The sequence below is a fragment of the Coenobita brevimanus genome, chromosome 80 (assembly GCF_032717465.1).
Source record: "Coenobita brevimanus isolate Jiangsu-jjx chromosome 80, ASM3271746v2, whole genome shotgun sequence".
Lineage (NCBI taxonomy): Eukaryota > Metazoa > Arthropoda > Malacostraca > Decapoda > Coenobitidae > Coenobita > Coenobita brevimanus.
Genome location: NC_137033.1, coordinates 27,806,659 through 27,831,026, shown reverse-complemented (window position 1 = coordinate 27,831,026; position 24,368 = coordinate 27,806,659). Strand labels below are relative to the sequence as shown.

General features: G+C 43.7%; 1 protein-coding gene across 1 annotated transcript in view; it reads right to left on the bottom strand.

Annotated features, from left to right (window-relative positions):
- Positions 1–24,368, bottom strand: part of LOC145409310 (aldehyde dehydrogenase, dimeric NADP-preferring-like) — a gene marked incomplete at its 5' end in the record, with an annotated part of 131,970 nt that overhangs the window by 11,664 nt on the left and 95,938 nt on the right. The gene's annotated exons all lie outside the window — the stretch shown is intronic.

Sequence of the window (24,368 nt, the reverse complement as noted above, 5' to 3'; positions counted from 1 at the left end):
TAAATGTTGTGGAGAGAGTGGAATGAAGTGCTTGTTGGAGATATGTAAGAAGGCATGGATAAGTGAAACTGTGCCTGCAGCGTGGAAAAAGGCTGTGATTGTACCCCTGTACAAAAATAAAGGTGAGCGAAGTGAGTGCAAGAATTATCGTGGCAAAAGTTTATTGAGTGTGGTAGGGAAGGTTTATGGAAGAATTATTATAAAGTAAGAGAGATATCAGAAGTCCAAGTGAGTGATGAATAAGGTGGCTTTAGGAGTGGCAGAGGATGTGTGGATCAAACATTTGCAGTGAGACAGATATCAAAGAAGGCTTGTGAGAAGGACCATAAGGTGTTTATGGCATTCATGGATCTGGAAAAAGCATACGACAATGTAGACAGAGAGGGATTGTGGAAAGTTTTGCGCATGTACGGTGTAGATAGTAAGCTGCTAGGTGCTGTCAAGAGTTTTTATGATGGTAGCGACGCATGTGTAAGGGTTAATGGGCATCTGAGTGAATGGTTCACGATCGGTGTGGGCATGCGACAAAGTTGTGTGATGCCCCCATGGTTGTTTAATATATACATGGATGGGGTGATGAGAGAAGTAAAAACACGAGTAATGGAGAGAGGGATGGCGTTGGTAATGAATGGTGATGGATGGAATATCTCAATTTGTTGTATGCTGATGATGTAGTACTCCTTGCAGGTACCGGACAAGACTGTGGTAGGCTGGTGCAGAGTTTTGCTGATGTCTGTGAGCATCGTCCCTTGAGAGTAAATGTAGAAAAGCGTAAAGTGATGGTTATTGACAGAGAAGGTGACTCCCAGTGTGATGTCACAGTGAATGGAGAGAGACTGGAATTGGTGAGAGAGTTCAAATAGCTGGGTACAGTGACAGAAAAGAGAGGAAAATGTGCAAAAGAAGTTGCAAGTAGAGTGCCACAAGGAAGAAAAGAATCTGGTGCAATGAAGGCCTTGATAAGAAACAAAGGCTTGAGTGTTGCAGCTGCACAAGGCTTCCATGAGGGAGTGTTAGTGCCAACTTTAACATATGGATGTGAGACTATGGTGTGGCATGAAAATGAGAAGTCAAGAGTAAGAGCAGTGGAGATGGGACTGCTGAGGAATGTATGTGGAGTACAGAGGGTGGACAGGATACGAAATAATATGATTTGTGAGAGATGTGGAGTGAGGAAGTCGGTGGACACCAGAATCAAAGAGAGTGTACTGAGATGGTATGGTCATGTGGAGAGAGTGGATAACAATTGAATGGTGAAAAAGGTATATCTGAGCGAATTTGGAGGGAGGAGGCGAGGTGGGCCAAGGAAAAGGTGGAGAGATATGGTGGATGAGTGTGTGAGGAAGAGAGGTTTGGAAGTCGGTGAGGCTAGGGAACCGACAACCGATCGAGCTGGCTGGATGAAAGTTGTGAGGAGAAGTGTATGATCAGGGATTTTGGCACCCCTTTTTAACATGGCAGCGTCCGGACTGACTCAGTCGGATACGTTTATGTGAAGCTACAGAACGTGGTGAATGTTTTTGGAGTATCTGATAGAGCCAGGATTCCAGGGGCTTGTATGATGAGTGAATGGATGCGTGGCTCATTGGACTGGGCAAATTTGGGCTGTCTGGACAATGCTACTCCTCATTCTGCCCTTGGGTGGGAAAGGAGGTCCGGATGATGATGATGATGATTGCCATATTATACAAGGATTATGCCTAGGCCAATTTTTTATTGTTTAAAGTTGTCTAGGGCTAACGGTCATGCATTTACCACAGACTAGTCAGCATCACAGTAGGCCGACTAGGGTTTGAAGTATGAATAGACCTAGCCTACGGTAATTATGAAAAGAAGGTGTCAACTGGTACTTACTATTTTCTTCAACAGTAAGCTTCAATCATAAATCATCAACACAGACAACTTTTACTCTATACACTTCTTTCGCAAATGAAAAAAAATGTACTCTTATACTAACCTAACCTAACCTACCCTAAAACTAAAGGTCATTTGCGACAGAAGCGTAAAGTAAATGTTGCTTGTTTTGGTGATTTATGAAGGTTACTGTTGAAGAAAATGGTCATTACCAATTGACACCTTTTCTTCATAAATACCTAGCCTACTTTGAATAACCTATCAATGCATAGATTAGTAAATTGCATAAGCTACTTAGGCTATCCAAAATGTATCATATACATACACACTGGCCCTCACAGGTAGCACCCTGAAAGCTAGCAGGCCTAGTCCTAGGCCTAACAGCTTCACAATTTTCAGTTATACTGCCTTCTACATTAATAGGGTCCTAAGCTACACTAACACTCAATTCCCCACTGCAACCATTAACCAATAGTATGAGGCGTCTGGTGGCAGAGTGACGTATGCACCAAAAATGGCCGATGGTGAGTTATTCCCGCCAATATGTAGGTGGAGCCTTCTAGATCCTCCCTGTATAAAGCTACATACAAAAAGGACCCTTATGGCTGGCTGGCAGATGGGCAAGCGTCGCGTGTTTTAGGCCTTGAAAACCCATAGACTCTAGAGGAAGTCTGCTCCCACATAGCAGAAGGACTTAGCGCCACGAGCGGCTAGCCATTGGGAGGCCGCGTCTCAGTACTGGCCCCCAGCCTCAGCCAGTCCCCTACCAGTGTCCCCCTAAACCTCGCACGTGGTTGATGGCTGCACTGTCCTCTGCCCATTTTGAGTGCTTTTCTGTGTTTTTTTGGGGCATTATGACATCCTCCGACTCAGAGAGTGATATAGATAGTTCCAGCCCGCCATTGAAACGGCAGAGACGGCCAGAAATGTGGTCCCAACACGTGAAAAAGAAAAGAGACAGTGGTGAGGCCTATATCAGCCGCTCTACAAAGCAACAAGTTGCTGCTCGATCCATAGGACCTCCTTGCCAATGTAAAGATGCTTGTTTTACTAAGATTGGTGAAGAGAACATTAAGTAAACATTCGAAAAGTTTTGGGGCTTGCAAAGTCATGACAAGCAATCACAATACATTAACTTTAGAGTGAAAGATGTGGAGGTAAAGCACTCAGAATCACTCTATAGATTAGATAACTCTTGCAATAATCCAGGAAAATAGATTTTATTAAAAATTTACAATATAAAAATTAATAAAAAAAAAAAAAATGGCATTATTAATATAAAACTTTCACAATTTATTATTTTTTTTGTTTATTTTTACTTGGATCACGTAATTATAACCCATGTTAATATCCTGTGTATGACCCCGAATGGTGGTGTGTGCATTTGTGTATCTGGTTTTGGTTTTTGTTTGTTATTTTTTCTAAACAATGGATTCATTAAATTTTAAGAGCATTACATTGATATAAAACAACATTAGTTTTTTTTTTTATACCTTTTATGTACACATTCTTCAAATTTAAGCTTTAATTACTCAAAAGTAACCCCCTGGCCCATACGTCACTCTGCCGCTAGACGCCTCATATACTTATAAGCTTTAATTATACTTACATATAGTATAGTTACATGGAACGTGAAACACCTCTACCTGCCAGTTCGTGGCACGTTGCTCACGTGACATGAGGCGGTATCAAAGCAGAATTGTCAGGTGTTCCATTACTTATTTAGCATCTGTTCATAATATTTTTGGCATTTTTTGGCAGAATATTTTCAGAAATTGGCAGTCTCTTTTTGTAGTTATAAAAGGAGCACAATAAACTAATATATACCATGAAATTCACATGCTTCATAGAAAACACATGCACCCATGCATGCACATGCGCGGTTGGGACGCACGCACACATACACACACGGCTAAAAAGTTTAAAAACTCATGAAAATTTCAAACTTCCAGAATCGAATACCAGTTTAATCAAACTTTTTCACCGTACCGTTTTAATCGTTTTCCAATCAATCAAACTTTCTGAAAAACAATTTTAAAAGTTTTTAAATGTTTAAACGATTGAACGTTCCTGATCGTAAGCCTCCTCTAAATAAAAAAGATGACAATGACCGACTGACGGAATGGAAAAGTAGAGCGGATAAAATATTCGAGTTTGAGGTGAGGTTCTACAGTGCTGCGTGCTTTTCAATACCCAAACTGCACGGGGGAAGGAAGACTACGGAATTCAAGGTGCCACATGAGTCAAGTACAGATCATCCGTTCACGAAGATTACACAAAAAAGTAGTCAGGGCTATGGCAAGGTAATCTTGATGATGGTATGCGGGTTTACCAGACTTGAGAAACGGGAGGATGGTTGCTATACGCCAATCAGAAGGAAAGAAACCTTCAGTCCAAAATTTATTATGAAGGGCCAAGAGAAAGGATGTGGCTTGTGGGGAGAGATGATTTAACATAGTGTTATGAACACCATCAAGTCTCTCACTTGTATTTTTACAGGATTTAAGTGAAGACGACAGTTCACGAAGAAAGAAGGGAGGGTTAAGAACTCCCTCAGCTGACGACGTAAAAGAAATAGATACGGATTCAGAATCAAATTTATGGCGATGAAAGTCTGAGAGAGATGAGACCCACTACTAGTAAGACTAAAATAATTACCCAAGGCATCTGCAACTATGGAAACATCAGCCACAGACCGGCCATCGATATGAGGAACTGGGGCTTGGGGTAATTTACTGATTGAACATAATGAAAAATTTAGCGGCATAACTGCCAGGGTCATATGCTGCTGGACAGCAAAATACATGACGCTGAAAATAAAATGTGCTTATTTGAAATAAAGGTAATACCTATTTGTAGAAATAAAAACACTGCAAATAATAAAAGAATAGTTTATAAAATATCAATTACTTATAGATGTGGAAAGAGGCCCGCCTCCTGGAGAAAACTAAAAACATCAGTAAAATCGCTGTAGGTTCCTCCAGGCATCGAGGACAGACAGTAGGCACCATCTGCTCCCTGATGCCTATGGAGGAATCTCCGACGGAGGTCCCCCAGACTTGGACACTCGATTGGCAAGTGACGGTCAGTAAGAGGAACAAGGCAATCATTACAGTACGGTTGAGTCCCACCACTCATCAGGAACCCAAGTTTAAGCCGAGAGTGCCCAATGTGAAGCCAGGCAAGAGACACCTCCAATCGCCAAGGCATGGAGGGAAGAACCCTTGGCACAACCACTGCCTGCAAAATTTCTTTTAGCTTATTAGAAGCAACATCAACCCAGTCTCTGCCAACACTTATGAATCGCGTACCGCAAATAAGGTGTTACATCAGAAGCAGGAAGCGGGTAGTTGATAGGGGGCCATCGAGAAGACGCAACTTTTGCTAAAGGATCTGCCCTCTGCTTGCCCACCACACCAGCATGTGCGGAAACCCAACAGAAATCCACACTGGCCACGATGGCCAATAAGAAAAGGCCACTCTAAAATTGATAGAACCAGTGGATGGGATGCATTACAAGACTCAAGTGCAGAAAGAGCACTACAGGAGTCACTAAAAATCACAAAAGCAGATTGAGGGAGAGTAAAAATTTGGAGAGAATATAATATTGCAGTCAGTTCCTCCGTATATACTGAAGCAATACCAGGGAGACTACCCCCCCTACTAAAGGAAGGGAAGACAACACCAAAGCCTACTCCAGTATCAGTCTTAGATCCGTCAGTATAGACAGGAACAGAGCCCTGATGAGTGGAGGCATGTTCTAAAAAGACAGAGAGAGACATCTGAGAGGGAAGTGAACTCTTTTTACCAACAACAGACCTACAAAATGTCACATGAGGGAGTAGGCAAAAACCCACCGTCGGGATCCGATATGGACGACTGCCAGTCTCAGAACAGAGAGGGCTAACATAACAGACTGCACACTGTAACAAAAGGGCTTCGGGAAACTAGGACGGGTCATAAACAGAAGATTGGGAATCCCGGGAGATGATGGCACAAGAAACTGAGTCCGGAATGCAGTGAAGACAATACTAATGCCTCATCATCAGTGACTGGCATAGTAAATCCAAAATGAGGACACAAGCATCCACCAACAAACTTGAAATCGGGGATGACCTGAATGCCCCAGTTGCCAGATGCACACCAGCATGATGTACGGAATTTAACAACCGGAGACGGGCATCTGTTGCAAAGGAGTAGATCCCACACCCATATTCAAGTTTAGGAAGGATGATAGACCTATGCAAGAGGAGAAGGATCTGACAGTCAGCGCACCAAGAGGTATGAGCCAAAACCCTCAAAACATTCAAAGCTTTAATACAAGGTGCCTTAACAGAACGAATCTGAGGGACCCAAGTTAGTCGTCCATCAAATATAAGACCAAGAAACCGTGTCTCTGCCACACAGGATATTCTCTGACCATGGAGATACAGGTCAGGCTCTGGGTGAACCCCCTGAAGATGACAAAAATGCATAATCACTATCTTTGTCAAAGAAAAACGGAAGCCACGAGATTCAGCCCACTCAGAAATTTTGTTAGTAGCCAGCTGCAACATCCTCTCTATCAGAGACATTCTAGATGCAGTGAAGAAAATTGAGAGGTCATCTACGTATAGTGAGCCTTACACACCATCAGGATGTACACTGATTACACTGTTGCCAAATGCTGATGTTGGCATGCCGAAGGCAATTCAGTGTTCCTTTTAGACACACTAGCAAAATGCTTGACAAACGCTTAAACAACAGCAAAGGGATCAGTCACTGTCCCATCTTCATCAGATAAAACAGAAGGGGAAGGAACAGAAAATTTGCTAGAAATCTTTCTGACCTGATTGCACACTTGGGTGAGAGATGTCGTAATGTGAAGGGAGGAAACGTACTCCCGCCATGAAGCATGTGTGGCCTCCTTCAGCACACGACGTGCATGAGCACGTGCGCTCTGAAAAGCCACCAAAAACTGAGTGTCCCCACCATGATGGCGAAGCCTAGAGAAGGCAACCCATTTGGCTTTCACTGCAGATTTGCATTCAGGGGTCCACCAGGGAACTGGACATTTAGGAAATCGATCAGAAGTCTTGGGAATAGATAAAAGAGCTGCTGAGTACATTACATCAGTTATATATGCCACTGCCTCATCAGCATTAAAAAAAAATATCCACAGTGCGGTCAGTGGAACATAACTCCTTGGAGAGTGGCCAGTCCACCATATGCAGGCACCAACGAGGAAGACGACATTGTGCCTCACACTCAGCAGAAGTTAAAAGAATTGGGATGTGATCACTGCCATGCACATCTAGCAACACATCCCACCTAAAATATAAAATGCAGTAGCTGAGCATATAAACAAATCAATGGCCGTGAAAACATCAGACTGACTGTGAAAATACGCCATTTCACCTGAATTCAACACCATCAACTCCTCATCCTCCACCAATGAAGCCAGCATAGCACCTCTAGGGTTGGCCATACTGTCACCCCACAGTGGGTGACGACCATTCAGATCACCCAGTAAAAGAAAAAGAGATGGAAGGTCACAAACAAGGCGAACAAGATCTACCTTCTCAACAGAAGCACTTGGACCGGATCACCCAGTAAAAGAAAGGGGGATAGAAGGTCACGAACGAGGCGAACAAGATCTACCGTCTCAATAGAAGCACTTGGAGGGGAGATAAAGACTACACAATGTATATTGACGGTGAAGGAAAATTTGAATGGCAACAGCCTGCAATGGAGTTGACTCACCCAAGTGAATGGGACATCAAGCGAAATAGGAGAGCAGCACCACCATAATGTCCTTGGCCAGGAAGAGGATCAGAATAAAATACATGGTAACCAGGAGGACCAGAAGGAGCAGCATCCCCAACCATGGTCTCATGGATGCACATGCATTCTGAGGAATAGCAGGCAATAAGACTATGCAGTTCCTCCCAAATAGCACGTAAGCCACGACAATTCCATTGACTTATAGATCCCACAATGGAGTGGCATTATATTAGGTTTCTTCCAATACCAGAGTTCTGGACACTGGGAACCTTCATGGGTTTCCAAGTACCTGGTTGAGGGTTAGATTTAGTAACAGGCTTTCTAACCATAGCTAACCCCATGGAGGAGGAACCAGAGATACCAGGTGCTGTAGATGGCAAAGGAGAGGAAGAAGAAGGCTGGACAATGGTATTCTTCTGTGGTGGAGCAAGAGATGGTTTGGTAGGGGGACTGCAAGCTGCCTTAATCACAACAGAGTGAGCAGCGCTATCACAAGGAGGAGTACGATCAGTAGTGCACTCCACAGTACTAGGATCCCGAGAAGGCAAGGCCTCATGCAACTGAGGAGATGATTCAACAACCTGGGCATCACCACTGTCTGATGGGGTCTGGACCATCAGCAAAATATTATCCTCAGCCTGCATTTGCCGGGACCCCTGAGAATCCTGAAGAGAATGGGTGGTGGACTCCCCTGCCGAAACCTCTGGTGGCAGAGCCTCAGTCTCCGAGCATTCTGAGGAGCCATAGCAACACTTGCCATGCACAGCAGAAAAGTCTTTTTTTTTGGATATGTCAGGACAAGGAGAAACATTGGCATGGAGTTCTGCCACCACCACGGAAGGATGTCGACCCTCTATCACTAAAATGGAGGCAAAAACATTAGTTGAAGAAGGCGGGTTGCCACCTGCCTCACAAGCAACAGGAGCCTCAGCAACATCAGTCTGCAAATCATAAGAGAGGGGAGCAGTAGATGGCACAGATCGAGGCAGAGTTCCAGACACAGGACACCGCACAGGTGCACCGGAGAGAGCAGAGACATAAGAAACTCTGGGCTTGAAAAATCGAGTCTGGGCTCTCCTTCTTGTCTCAGAAAAGGAAACCGTCTCATGGGTACGTTTAGACAAAATCTCCTTCTCAAAAGCATAGCGAGGACAGTGCCGAGAGGAGGCAGCATGGGCACCCCCACAATGGCAGCATTTAGTAGGTGCCTGGCAAGTCACCAGCATGGGAGGAGCAACCACAAGAAAGACATACACCAGGAAGGCCAGCTTGCACATGGCGACAAAAGCAACTAACATGCCCATACCCGTGACAGTGAAAACATCTCTTTGAGGATGAAATGTTGGGCTTCACAAGAAGAGATAACCAGGCAAGTTTCACAGAATTAGGCAACGTAAATCAGTCAAAGGTCAGGAAAAGCATCGCAGTTGGTGTCAGAACACACTCATCTTCTTCTCTACGCCGAAAACGTTGACAACACCAGAAAAGCTTAGTTCCTACAACAACTGAATCTCAGGGTATTGAAGGAGTTCCCGGGAGTAAATGACCCCCTTACACTGGCTAACCCTTTGTTAGTCAGGTAGGGTGTTTTAGCACCCCAGATTTTTTTAAAAGCTCATATTTCCTTGCAGGTAGTTTGAGTATTTCTCTCCGTTCCAGTTCTCTCCTGATTCAGTAGGGGAGGGAGCATGTAGATTGGTTTAGTCCTGCCTCTGCTGTAGTGAGAGAGAGGGGCACTTCCCCCCCCCCCTGGGGTGTCCAGTCACCCTATCAAACTAACCATTTAGATCATATTGTGATACAGATCGCTTTTTTATCTTATTATTGCATATTGTTTATCATTATACTGATTTTAAAATTCACAAAATGTAATTTCCTGTGCATGTCCGTGACAGATGAGATATGAGTCCATTTGTTATTTTTTTACTGATATTATAATTTATTGTATTTTATTATTATAAATTAATAAACACCACCTACAAGGCATTCAATCTTTTCATTAGTGATTGCAGAGATATGCTGAAGCGGCGGGATGAATATATTTAACATGTTAGTATCACTACATGTATTTTTGTATTGGTGTGTTGTAACACCCCGCCGGACTAACCACGTTTGAATACCTCAGAGGACAAACGAATTAAAGGTGGCATGGGGTACACAAGTCATATTGTGACTAGATATGGAGGTCAGAGATTGGAGACAGGAGCTCTCTTCTGGGGAGGACACCTCAGTAAGGAGGCTACCATCCCCTTAGTACGAGATCATACGATCTCGACCACAGGTAGAAACAATGGCATGGTGCAAGTCGAAAATATCAATATCCAACACTGAGCCCCAGACAGGGCTTCAGCATTAGATTTTCATTCATTCATTCATTGCCAGACGCCATGTATCCCAAACGGGGTGGCCAAGGGCTTAGAGTTAATTGTTTTACAGGGAGGGGCACTAATCCTCCACCAACCCCACTTGACACATTAGATACTTTGACAAATTCTCTTGCACCATGTTTTCCGAGCCGAACCCCAGAGCCGAACCAGCCCAACGTGACCTCCTCCTTGTCCCAGTTAAACACTGAGGAGGAGGAGAAAAGTTCCTTGGAGGAAAGGCTCCAGAGTGGCAATGAGGGAGCAGGATCCTGAAGAGTGTCCAGGGACAGGTGCCACATCGTCAACAACATTTTTAACAGATGCCATATATGCAAAAATCGAACTTCATTCCCCCACCCCTCTACCCACCAAGGAGCCCAACAAGAGGAAGAGGGGGTCATATGCCAAGGACAACACCACTGGCGACCCTAGAGGCAGCAGGAGAGTATACAAAGGTAACTATTGGGGGAACCGGGCAAGGGTGACTCCAGGATGATGGGAGCCACCAGGCCCCCAGTGCCCACTTGACCCTAGCCAATGCATGACCAGCCAACTGACCTGGTCAGGCCTAACCAGGTCACCCGTCTAGCCAGAATAAGGGACCAAAGAGGTGTATTGCTAGCTGCAGGGTGCATCATTCAGCATCACTCAACCTCCAGACTCCTGTCTCCCAGCATTATGGGACGCCACGCCTGGCAAACACGTGGAGAGGTAACAGTCCCGCCCTAGATGGCAAATGGGCAGGGACTAACATCACCAGCAGGCCTCCTCCACCAGTGATGTACGAGTAGGGCGTGCTTGGTCCACGAGGCCAACAGATGCAGAACCCTACAAAAGTAGGCATGCCTCCAGAAGAGGTGGCATTGCCAGCCATGCTTCAAGCTCTGCCACCACATCAAGGTGACCTCCCTCAGCTGGGGGGCTTGGGGTGGGATGTGTTTGCCTGATATGCTATGAAGTCAGGACCCAACATGTGTAATTACAGAAATAAAAGAATAGTCTATACATATAGAACAATTGGCCTGAAGGATGGTATGACGTGAGGCAACACGAGCTCGGCGAAATAAGAGGAGGCTACGAATCCGATCTGGGATGGACTACTTATGATGAAAACTTTTCCAGCTGGCATGTTTCATACGGAGAGATCGTGAGCAAGTAGGAGTCCACCAGGGAACACGTTTGGCAGTAGAGGGTCGTATATCACGGGGAATGGCAGCAAGAGCAGTACTTAAAACCAGGACTAGGAAGAAGGGCAACATATCTTGAGACTAAGGGAAGAATGTAACTCCCCGTCAGTGGCAAGGAACTGTCAATGGGGGAGGGGGGAAAGGGAGAGGACAGTAAGAGGCAAGAGTGAGTTTGATGTGGAAGTGATCACTAAAAAGATTGTCTTCTAATACCAGCCTAAGAAAATTGAGAGACATTGAAGGTGTGCAAAGGGACAGATCCAAACAAGGGAGGGAATGAGTACGGAGGTCAAAATGAGTAGGGGTGCCAGTGTTAAGGATAAAAAGATCTTGAGGAGAAAAAAACCACTCTAATAAGCGTCCACTATTGGTGATCACAGAGTCACCCCACAAGGAATGCCAGCAACTCAAGTCACGAAGAAGAATCGGAGGAGGAAGGGAATGAAGGAACGAGACAAAGTTAGGAAAATCAAGAGGGACAGAAGGAGAGAAATAGAGAGGGCTAACAGTCATCCACTGACGGAGAAAGACACGAGCTGAAGTATGAGGGACAGAAGAGGAAATAGGAAGAGAATAAATGGGAACATGATTGCAGATAAGGAGGGCTGTGTCGTATAGGATCCAAGAAAAATATAGCCAGGAATAGGAATCAAGTATGAAGAAGGGTTTCTTGACAAGCGATGAGAAGAGGTTTATGGGAGAAAATAAGAAAATGAAGGTCTGTGCGATGGGTGCGGAAGTCTCTAATCCACTGAAGAAGTGCCATGACTAGGCTTGGGTGCAAGTGCAAGTACTTGGACTTGGACTTAAATACAAAATCTTGAGTACTTGCACTTGGGATTGAAAAAAATCAACATACTTGTACTTGGGCCAAATGTACTTGAAAAAAATCAAGTGTTTTCAAGTCCTTTTCAAGTACAGTACAATCATGTAAGGTACATTGCTTAAATAATTAAGTGACAATAACTTAATAACTTAAGCAACCTCTCACTTCAGTAGTTGTCTTTCTTTAGGCATCATTTATAGCACTCCGAGTGGCATCATGGCAATATCTAAGCATTTTGACTTATGTAGCTACTTCAAATTACCAGAAGATACTACTGGAAATTTCAAAGCAGTCTGCAAGCAGTCTGATGTTCGTATATTATGTTCCAAAAGTGGCCTGACCTGACCAAACTTTACCTCTAGTGACTAGATTAGCAAGGTGGCGCCAAAGTCGGCACCATAGGCCTATTCAACTTTACCACGCCACCGCCTACAGGAGTCTGTGGCCGCCCTCCCCAGTATTTTCAGTTCAAGATCTGCTGTGGTCATGCATGGTGGGTAGGTTTTGCTTCCGTGTAAAATTTCGGTTTTATGATTCTTGGTCCATTTTTCGGTACCACCTTGCCACTAACGTGAGGTTGAGGCTGCATACGCATACTGGTTAATATAATTATGTATTTATGTGTGTTATTTTGCAGCTAAAAGAGTGTTATAAAACAGAAGGTAAACAACAGAAACATTCAATATAGGGGGGGAAGTGGAGGAGGCGGAGGTGGACGTGTAACGGTGCCCCGGGATGAGTCCGACGCTCCCACTGCTGCTACATAGTTGCCCATTATTTATTTAATAAAAATTATATTTTTCGTTGTTTGTCAGTTGTTTTAGGTTAGAACTCTTGCAAATACATTGCATTACCTTGAAAACATTTTGTAATTAAAATCTATATCATTTTCATATTCATTTTCATTTTCCAAAGTTGGTATTGAATCAGGTACCACCTTACCACTCTTGTACAAATCCTGACCTTGCTAATCTAGGGTTAATGAAAACTTTATTTGTTCTTTATGGTCACACAGTTGTGTTCCTAATATAAAGTATGGCGAAACTGCCGTGCGTTAGCATCAATGACCATTGAAATTAGTCAGATATTGTGATGGGCATGTACTGAGATTGACTTGAATGATATTGACCGACGACTTGGCCTCAAACTTGTATGAGCTTTTGTTGTATGGTGAAGCTAAATGTACATCAGCCTGAAAATCTAAATTTGTTGGAATATGTCTTGGGTAACTACACTATAAGACAAAAAGTTTTTGTTCGAATTAGGAATTTTTTGGTGTTAAACCATGGCAAGTAAATGTGAGATAACCTATGCCAAGCAGCAAACTTCTATCATTGATAGTTTTTAGCCATCACAAGCCTTTTTCAGTATGGGCGTTAAAAGCACCCCACTCCCACCCCCACCCGGGCTCACACAGGTTGAGCTTAAATATTTATCAGTGTTTAAATATCTGCCATTATCATTTCTAATTTTATTAACTAATCATAAATTGCAAACCAAGGAAAATGTCAGTTACCTCCATATATAGAACGACTGAAGTATCACACTTGTGTTTCATATCACAAATTAAATTGCAAGCCAAGAGAAATATAATTGTCTTCCATATTTTTAAAGATTGCAAGTATCACACTTATGTTCTGTATCACAAATTTCCATTTTATTATTAAATTCTGGATTATAAATTAAACTTGGATATTTATCAAAATTTGTATCATTACCTTTACCAGTGAGTGGGCTCACTTCTATTCGACTTCACCCACTAGGCACTATAGGCAGCTCTTACTGCCTTGCAGGCAGATCTTCACCAACTTAAGGCCCTGTGGGCCTGGGTTTACTGCCTAAAATCTGAGAATTGCACAGATCAAAGAACTATTTTTGAGTTTACATCCATTTTAGTACGATTACTGTATTTATTACCATCATATGCTTCTTCATTAGACATTAGCTACTGAATTTGAAATAAACATGTCATTTAAAAGTAATGATAAATAACCTGTTGAAATGCACGTATAAGTACACTGTTCGTTACTTGAACTTAAGTATTATGCAAATCTTCTCTACTTGTATTTTAACTTTTCTTCAGTACTTGTACTTAAGTACTGCCACCTGTACTTGAACCTAGGCCTGGCCATGACTAACCCCTTAACTGCGGGGCGTCACTTTCGTGACGCTCGGGCGCAATGGATCATACTGCGGGGCGTCACTTTTGTGATTCTGTGTTATTTTGAATTATCCCGGGCTTTCAAGTGGTGGCTTGTATCATCTATCAGTACTGCCAATGTCCAACACTAGTCAGCACTCCAAATCTCATCTGTACTCCCATCCATTCTTGACATTTTAGCAATTTTCCCCCATTCCTGACTCCCCTCCCTACCTCCCCTTCATTACCCTGTCCTCTCACCTCCCCGGCTGCGCTACGCTAAGCAAATCTCCCCCGGATTTTTCCACAGATTTCATCCATTGAAAAAAGCCCTATGCCCTATACTTATACAAAATAATATATACCAAAAAAAAATAAGGTAAGTGATAGTGGTATACACCAGGAATTGGCTGATTATCACCTGACAACACCTCACATGCATTCATTTGCTACATTACCACGGTAATTTCCCCTTTGAATTATGCCTTGTAATCTATTTCTGTAATAAAAATATATATCAGAAAGGAAGGGAGAAGCCTAAGTGACATTTACATTCACCTGGAACTACCTATTTCTTTATGTGTTGCCGAGATTTTCTACCAATAATTTATTAGCATGTAAGTTAGCAGCTGTCAACCCCATTGTCGCTGTCAACCCTTGCCTTCTCAGATAAGCCGCGGCATTTAGTTCCTTGTCCTCCGCTGTGGTCAAAGCATGTCGCACTCACGCCCCGCCATTTCTGCGCTTCTGCGCCCATTGCAAAGGGCCCAGTGACCTCTACACCCAGAAAAACTCGTGAGGGAAGCAGGAAAGGACTAAGTGACTCAGCAGTGGAACGTGAACTAGCGGAATTATCAATGGTGATGATGGATAGTGATTTTGACCCGAACCCTTTGGGGGATTCGTGTGATGAGCCGGGTGAGGAAATCGTGCCAGAAACTACTAGTAAGAGTGCTTCAGTGTCCCAAGTTAACCCTAGCTCCAAGGGAAAGGAGCCGTTAGTGCAGCAAGGGAAGGAATTTGGGAAGGGAGTGAAAAGGCGGCGTGTTAGCCCCAGAACAATGGCCCCGTGTGACCCAGCCCGCCATGAGTCCCGAGTTGATTCACCTCCCCGTTCCCCAAGCCCCACTTCACTCATTTCTTCCTCTTCTTCTGCTGAATTATCTCCGGAGTCTTCGTCGTCGGAGTCACCACCAGCATCAACGGTGAAGGCAGGCCGTAGAGGAAGAGGTAAATCCTGAACCATAAAAGCAGAGTTGCTAGTAGAGTAAGGGCTGCTAGTGCTGTACGGCAACACAGGGTCAGTGCGAGTGATCTTGAATGTGATAAATCTGCCTCACAGCCACCCTCCACCCTAACCCACCCTACACCGCCACGACAGGGAATCCTGGACGCCTTCGCATGGACGGAAGGGTCCGATTTTGTCCCAGAACATCTCGATTTTGATGAGAGTTCCTCAGGAGTACAGCCTTCCTTCACTCTTGACGAGGATGCTGAGTGTGTGGACTTCCTTTTGGCCTTCCTCGATGACAAAGTCATGCAGCACATATGTGATGAGACCAATAGGTATGAATCACAACGTGCTGCAAGTGATACAGGTGCAGCCAAGGTGCAACAGTGGTCCATGCTGGGAGTGCAGGAGCTGTATGTGTTCTTCGCCCTCATGCTTCTCATGCCACACTCAAAGAAGCATGAGTTGGAAGAATACTGGTCCATGGACCTCTTACTACCCTCACCCACCTTCAATATGTACATGGCCAGAGATCGCTTCTGGAACATTATGGGAAACCTGCACTTTGCCGACAACGATGTACCTTCCCAAACCGACCCACTCTGGAAGATCCGGGAGATTCTGAGCAGAATGAAGGATAAGTTTATGACATTCTTCCACCCTTTTCAGAAGGTTGTCATTGACGAATCCTTGGTTTTGTTCAGAGGACGTCTTAGGTTTGTGCAGTACATTCCAAGCAAACGCCATCGCTTTGGAATCAAGTTCTTTGTACTGTGCGACTGTAAGACGGGGTACATCCTTGACTTCGTCATTTATTCAGCCAGCACTGTCAATCTTGATAAAACACACCCCCTTGGCTTCTCAGGCTGTGTAGTGAAAGTGCTCCTTGAAAGGTTTTTTGGTGGGAATCATGTGCTGTATACAGACAACTATTATAAAGCACCGAAACTTGCCAAATACCTTTCAGAGCACGGCATCGGCTCCTGCTGCACTGTGAAGAGTAATCGTGCCCACTTCCCTAAATTCCCAGAGGTAGGAACCTCGCAGAGAGGAGACGTGCACCTATGGAAGTCTGAGAAGATGCTGGCAATACAGTGGCATGACAAGAGGGTCGTGCACATGCTCACCACCGTACATAAGGGGGAAATGACAGACAGTGGGAAGATCGACCGTAGGACAGGCGAACCTGTGAGGAAACCTGATGCTGTGTTAGACTACAATATCAACATGCAGCTGGTGGACAAGTCCGACATGATGATTGGAGAGATCGACTGCCTCAGGAAGAATACTAGGTGGTACAGGAAAGTTTTTCTGCATGTCATAGACATGACGATGCTGAACGCCTTCATCCTGTACAAGATGAAGGTCAAGCCACCCAAGTCCTTCTCCCTGAGGTTGTTCGCCAGAACTTGTGTTCAGCAGCTGCTTGAAAGATATGGTAGGGTGACAGCAGCAACTCCAAGGCGCCATCCAGTAACACTTCCCGACAGACTTGAGCAGAGGGCGTACATGGATCGGCACAGACTGGTGCAAATGCCTGCCACAGGCAAGAGGAAGGCTGCGATCCGCAGGTGCCAGGTGTGTGTACAAACCACCTGACACACACCTGAGCACAAACGCACCTCTTGGCAGTGCACTGAGTGCCAGGTTCCCCTCTGTGTTACCTGCTTCTTTGATTACCACAGCCAGAAGCAGGTCTAAAAGTGCAAGTGGGAAAGGAAAATAATGTGTAAATAATGTGTAAATAGCAAGTGAAAGCAATGGATGTACAGTACATATGACTGAACAGTGTAATATAGTTTTATGTTACTGAAAGTGACAGTGAATAACATAGTGTAAGAAGTGTAAATATTGAAAATACAATAGAAAATGTAAATACAAATGTAAGTAATTAGAAATATAAGAATATGCATACAAATACTTGATGTTATAACAGTGAAAGTGAATCCGTGGCTCTCTACGTATTATACTGAATGAAAAATTGAATGACTTCAGTGACAATAAACTAATACTACTGAAGAAGACTTATGGATAAAGTCTCCAGATATATATATGTGTTATATAGTAATAGAAATATAAAGTGTGAGGAGTTTTATGAATAATAAATGACAGAATACCAACAGCGAACTAGAGCAAGCGGGAAGGTCATACGCGCTCATAATTTTCATTGCTTTCGCAGTGTTTTTTTTTTTGAGTATGGATCCCAAACTACTTGATAATCATAGAGTAGTGTTTATAGTGTTAATATCTGGCTGTGGTAATCATATTACGGGTTGTCGGGAAGTGTAAAGTGGAGACTTCGTTACCCAACTTCAGAGGTCTCCACAAGTGCTACGGTAATTGAAGAAGGCTCAATAAACATCCCAGGAGAAAGTTGAAGGTATGTGCCATAAGCATATAAAATTTTAATATTCTAGGACTAATAACTGATTTTTGGCAAATATTTTTTGAGAGTTTGTCGGAGCCCGAATAACCCCGCGGGACACGCAAAACATTGGGAAACATGCCCGCGGTGTAAGGGCTAAGGAGATTTTGAGTAGTAGGGGTAGGCAGCCCCGCCCAGGGAAGTACTACCGCCAAGGTAACGGGCGACTCAGGGAATAGCCTGGATTCCATTTTCTCTCCTAGGCCTTGGTAGCTGGTTACACATCTTTCTGCCTCAAACATCAGAGGTCATCAGGCTGCCATCTTTACACAACACTCACGTCCACATTATATCACATTGCCATAAACCAGCTATCCTCTCTCCATAAAACACCAATCTTGTCATTACATATCATACACATTTTACATTACAACCCTGCCCTCCCCCCCATAAAAAGAACCATGGCTGCTGCTATACTGGGAATTAGTGTGGTGGTTTCTCGGGTGACCACCACCGGCAGGGCTGGGTCGTTTGCACAGGGCTCTCCCGGTCGTCATCAAGCGACTGTGCCACCTCCAGTGTTGCGGCGCCCTAAATCTGCTCTTCAATGCAGTACAATTTTCTTTTGCAATATTAGGGGACTTCACTCCAGCATCAACTCTGTTCAAAATTTCCTCCAGTTTGAATCTCCTGATCTGCTAATTTTGTCAGAGACACAAGTAAGCTCCACCTCTGATTCAGCTAGATTTAATTTTCCTGGTTATATCATGATTCAAAATTTCAGACCCAAAGGAGACGTATGTTGCCTTGCTAAATCAGAAATTGCCATGGAGGAGATTACTAAATTTAATTGTCCTTATTTCGACTATTCCATATACAAGTTAAATTCTTTTGGTAAAATTAAGTATTTCTGTTGTGGTCATCGTTCCCCTAGTGCCCCTTCAGAGCCGAGTTTATTTGACTCTCTGTCTTCACAACTAAGTGTCCTCAACATTAATACTGCATCAGAAATTACTATTCTGGGTGATTTTAATATCCATTATGTTGAATGGCTCACTTATTCAGCCAGAACTGATGACTCTGGTCTTGAATGTGAGCTATTTGGAGACTCATATTTTAATCTCACCCAGTTAGTCAGTCAACCCATCCGTGTAACAGACAACCCCGATCAAAATCCCCACCTATTGGACTTGTTTCTAACAACCAATTCAGATATTATAGTGATGAAGTGAAGTCCCCCTCGGATCCTCGGATCATTGTCTGTTTCAAGCCAGCAGTTTAACACCTACCACACCCTCCTTCTCTGAACAGGTCGTGGTGACAAAACTGCACTACGAAAGGGCAGACTGGGAGGAACTCCATAAATTTTTCATGGATGTTCCTTGGACGCTCCTTTTTCTCCCAAGCTGTAAATTTCACATTGGGCCACATACAGGATTTCATTCAAGTCGGCATGGAAACATTCATTCCCCATCATAATTACAGAAAAAGATGTAATTCTCCTAAATGGTTTGACCACAATTGTGCTAGAGTAACAGAACATAAAACAATAGCCTATAACACTTATACAAGGACCAAAACCAAAGAAGCCTTTACCTATTATAGAAATATCAGAAACCATGACAAAACTATTATCAATCTTTCTAAATCAAACTTTCTGCATAGCCAGGCTAACAAACTACTAAACAACCCAAATGATAACAAAATATTCTGGTCAACCCTTAATTCATTCAAAACTAACTTCACTACCACCTCTTCCATTCCACCGTTACAGTCCCCCAATGGAAATCTAGTAAGTGACACACGTGGAAAAGCCAAACTTCTTGTTGACATTTTTTCAACAAACTCAACCCTAAATACAGAAAATTACAATATTCCTGTACTTGATTTTGATTCCCCTCAAATACCACCTTTCATGATTCACACAAGATACGTACAAGCTGTATTACAGAATCTCTCAGCAGACAAAGCCACTGGTACAGATGAAATTCCTTCAATAGTTCTTAAAAATTGCTCCTCAGTGTTGGCTCCTGTATTCGCAAAATTTTTCCGCTTATGCATCCGTACCTCAAGTTTTCCAGCCTCTTGGATAGAGACAAATATCCATCCTGTTCCTAAAAAGGGGGCAACTTCTGATCCATCAAACTATAGACCAATTACAATAACTTTCATTCTTGGTAAAGTTTCTGAGACACTAATTACCAAACACATAATCAAGCATCTAGAAATCACTAAATTAATCAGTGATCGGCAGTATGGATTTAGACAAGAACGTTCAACTGTAGATATTCTTTGCCTTCTTACCCATCAGATTAACAAAACAATAGACCAACATGGTGAAACACACACAACAGCACTAGATATATCAAAAGCATTTGACAGAGTATGGCACCGGGCCTTATTGTCTAAGATGTCACACAATGGCCTTGCATCACTGGTTCTTCTTAATTCTTCTTACTATCATAACAGAAATATACTGGTCATGGTAGATCGTATTTATTCTCAGTTTCATTCCATAAATGCTGGCGTACCTCAGGGATCAGTTTTGGCCCCAACCCTCTTTCTCATTCATATAAATGACCTCCTATCTGTCACGCACAACCCAGTACACTCTTATGCTGATGACTCGACCCTTCATAGTTCTTTCACATTTAGTACCTCCTTTACACAATTTGATATTATAAATTCCCAAATAAACCCTGCAATTTCTCTGAACCAGGACCTTTCTAAAATTAATCAATGGGGACAAAAAAATCTGATCTCATTTAATGCTCAGAAAACTAAATACATTGATTTCTTCAACAGAAAGAATCCCTCAGACTCTTACATAATTTTAAATGATGTCAGTATTCCCATGTCCACTACAATTGATATCCTAGGTGTTACTCTAAACCCCAACCTAAGCTGGACAGCTTATGTTAAACCCCTGGCTAAAAATGCTTCCCAAAAATTGGGACTTATGTACAGAGTTCGTGAGTTCTTCACTGACGAGCAGATGGCCACAATATACAAAAGTCATGTGCGTTCTCAGATCGAATACTGTTCACCACTGTGGAGTGGATGTGGAGCGGTTGCACTGAGGCAGTTGGACAAAATTCAAAATAAAGCCATTAGAATAATCAATAGTCCTGCCATCACGCAAGACCTTCCTCCATTATTAGTGAGTAGACATGTTGCTTCTTTAGCATTATTTTACAGATATTTTTACCATAAGCGTTCTGACGAACCGGCTTAAATTGTTCCTCCGCGTCACATTTTCTCCCGAAATACTCGGGCAGCTGGGAGCGTCCATGAATTCAAACACTCTCCCCCGCAATGCAGAACCTCTGCTTATCAAAATTCATTTATCCCCAGAACTACTACTCTCTGGAATTCACTTCCTGGGAGTTGCTTCCCACTAACATTTAATCCACTTCAATTCAAATCCAGTTGTTATAAATATTTTATGAATGGAGGATGCCTTTAGGCACATGGAGTTATTTTTTTTCCCCTTTGTTTTTCCTTCCTCCATTCTATTAAAAAAAAAAAGTGTGAAAGGAGCGCAGATATTGTTTACGGTGTTGAGGGAAAGAGTATCCAGAAGACATAGGTAAAAGAGATCGGAAAAGATAGGGAGGGTGTGGTGATCGTAGAGGAGGGGTGGGTGGGTGGCTGAATAGAAGAGTGGCAAACAGAAGAGAGGGGAAGAGGAGGTGCAGAAGTAGGACTGGAAGGGGAAGGTTCGGGAGAGATAGGAGGAATTGGAATATAAGGGAGTGTGGAAGGGGGGCAATGTATTTCTGCTGTGACATGAGTAGGCAAGGAAGAGGTACGGTGAAGGTAACTGATGATCTTTGCAGGGATTCTGCTTCCATGGGAAAGGACAAAGGTTAAGTTCGAGCTGGTTACATAGCATTATGGCGTTATTGTCTGGAGAAGGGGGAACACTGGATAGGCTGAGCAGTGGAGGAATGGAGAGAGAGACCAGGAATATGAGATGGAGAGGATACAATGGTGCGTTTTGTTAGCTCGGGGAGAAGAAGGTAAGGGAGGAGAAGAACGGGAAGGAGATGGAGTGGGGGGAGCAGAACTAACAACACAGGGAAAGGAGGAAGAGGAATCGGGAAGAGAGGCAAGAGTAGCAAAAGAATTTGAGAGAAGTACAGAAGTAGAGACACTGGACGAGCTGCAAACCTGCGATACAGGAGCGAGTTGGGCCACGTATGCATAGGAGATGCCAAGGGAGAGTCCCAAGCGACGTGCTTGTTGACGGGTTTCTCGAAGGGTAAGCCCTGTTTTCCGTCAGATATGGGACACTTCGGCTTCAAAAATATTAGCTGGGCATTTTCTGTAGGAGGCTGTATGACCCCCCCCCCCCCCGACACACAGTTCGGGCAGTACTGGAAGGTCGATACACATGTGGACAAAGTGTCCAGCTTGCAAACAGCTGGGGAAAACAGCCTGTGACCGGCAGTACTTTGCTGGATGGCCAAAGGCCCAAAACGCCAGCAGAAATTGTATTGACGAGGGAAAGGAATGTATTCTTTAACAAAGAGGACTGTGCCTCCGATAATAACGGAGGAGGGAAGTTCTCGAGATTAAATATTATTTTGACGATGTTGGCTGGTTGTTGTCAGCGTTCTCGGGGAGGGACTGTGTAACACTGAGCTGAAAGGATCTAGTGATTTTGTTCAGAGTGGATGGGTCTGATATCTTCTGAGCAGTAAATGAAGTTTCTATTTTCCAAAAGACAAGAAAGAGAGGAAACAGACAGTGCCTGTTGCTGAATTCATTGTACATCTGGAGAGAGAGCGGACTGCCTGATGGGTCAACTAATGAAGCGACTTTTTCAGCCTGAGCTGCATTTTGTACTTTGTGGAGACGAAAGCCACTGGGTCATACAGCGAATGTAATATCTGTGCCTACCTGTCATAACAGAGGTGAAGCAAGAGGTCATCTGCTTAAGAACTGATGTTAAAATACTAAAACCAGGTCTGGGGTCCAAAATGAGAGGTGGTCAAGACAGGGTTAGTGTGTCGGGAAGCAGCATGAGGACGGGATGAGGAAGCCGAAGAAACAGGACGGGTAGATGTACGAGGGGGCAAAGGCAGATGAGGTTTAAAAGTTACTACAGAAGATGAATAGGTAGACAGGTAGATAGAGTTGTACAAGGAAGAGACTGTGAGGCAGGAGATGGCCTAGGTAAAGCAGGATGAAACAGGTAGAGAAACAGTGGAAAGAGCCAGAGAAGTATCAGGAAGAGAAGCCAGGGTCGCCATCAGGGTTAAAATTTCAGCAGAACCGGGTGAGGGAGAACCTGAAATAATTTCCATAGTTTTTCATGGGAAGCAAAAGGCTCAATATGACTGCTGAAAAGAAAAAATTGTTTGAGCAGAACCCGGAGTCCAGAGGCTCGACCAATGACCCCAGTAGAGACCAAGCACCAAGCATGGACTCCTAACCCTACCCAAGAAGGGATAGCAACACCACGTGGGAGAATAAAGTCTCCCACCACAATGATGGGCTACTGGCTATTGGCCGAGAGTCCTACCATTACGCAACAGCACCCGTGGATCCAAAAGCTACAGCACAATAGCAGTTCTGTCTTTACAGAGGTCCACCTTGGTAGAGGTCTACACACTGGGTTGGTGCCAAACCACCATGATCCCTACAAATAGCTAGACCAATAGCCCACAGGCACACCCTAATCCTTCTTGTTGCATCTTAAGTCAGTGATGAGAATTTGATGAATGTGGAAAATCCAGTCTATTTAAAGCCAAAGATAGAATAGAGAGGACAAGAGAAAAGGAAGGAAGAAGTAATAGTAGAAGAGAAGAGCCTCACAAAATTAGTAGAGACAGTGACAGAGACTTAAGGAGAGGGGAGAGGGCAGAGTGGAGACGCAAGTGCAGCATCCACCTAGCAACCAAACTTCCACACATTATGGAATTTATTAAGGTACCCTGTTATGGCTCCCCCACACATCATCCCAGTCGATGTCTCCGAAGCCCCCCCCCACGACAACAACGAGCAAGGAAACGGGGGGATTAGGTTCAAAGAGTCTTCCCTCGTATTAAAGAAAATTAAAAATAAAATAGACGTGTAGTTTCTTCCTGTGCATTCGAGAAAAAACATGGAAGCTGCATGCCCAGTCCCGCGATATATCTGCAGACTTCATTGATATTTATGTACTTACGTTCCCATATTTCTGATAATTTTTATTTTTGGGAAGGGGGCTGACTTTCCAAAGACACTTTGGGGGTTCAGGACCCCCAGATATCGGATTACGGATGAGAGTCCAATGTACCACATGTACGAGTACCAAGATAAAGCCGTATCTGCTCCCCTTTGGATATTCCTGAAATTTTGTAATTTGGTGAGGGGGACTGGCCCCCCTGAAAATCGTAGCTGGAAACTAGTATTTAGCTGAAGACCTCCCTAGTACTCCGATGAACTCACCTGGTAAGCTTCATTCAAATCCACCAAAACTGCCTAGAAGAATATTAAGCGTGCGCGCACACACACACACACACACACACACACACACACACACACACACACACACACACACACACACACACACACACACAGTCTGGAAAGTTACAAAGATGTTGTGGAAATACATATGCTGAAATGGTGAAAGTAAAGAAAGACAAA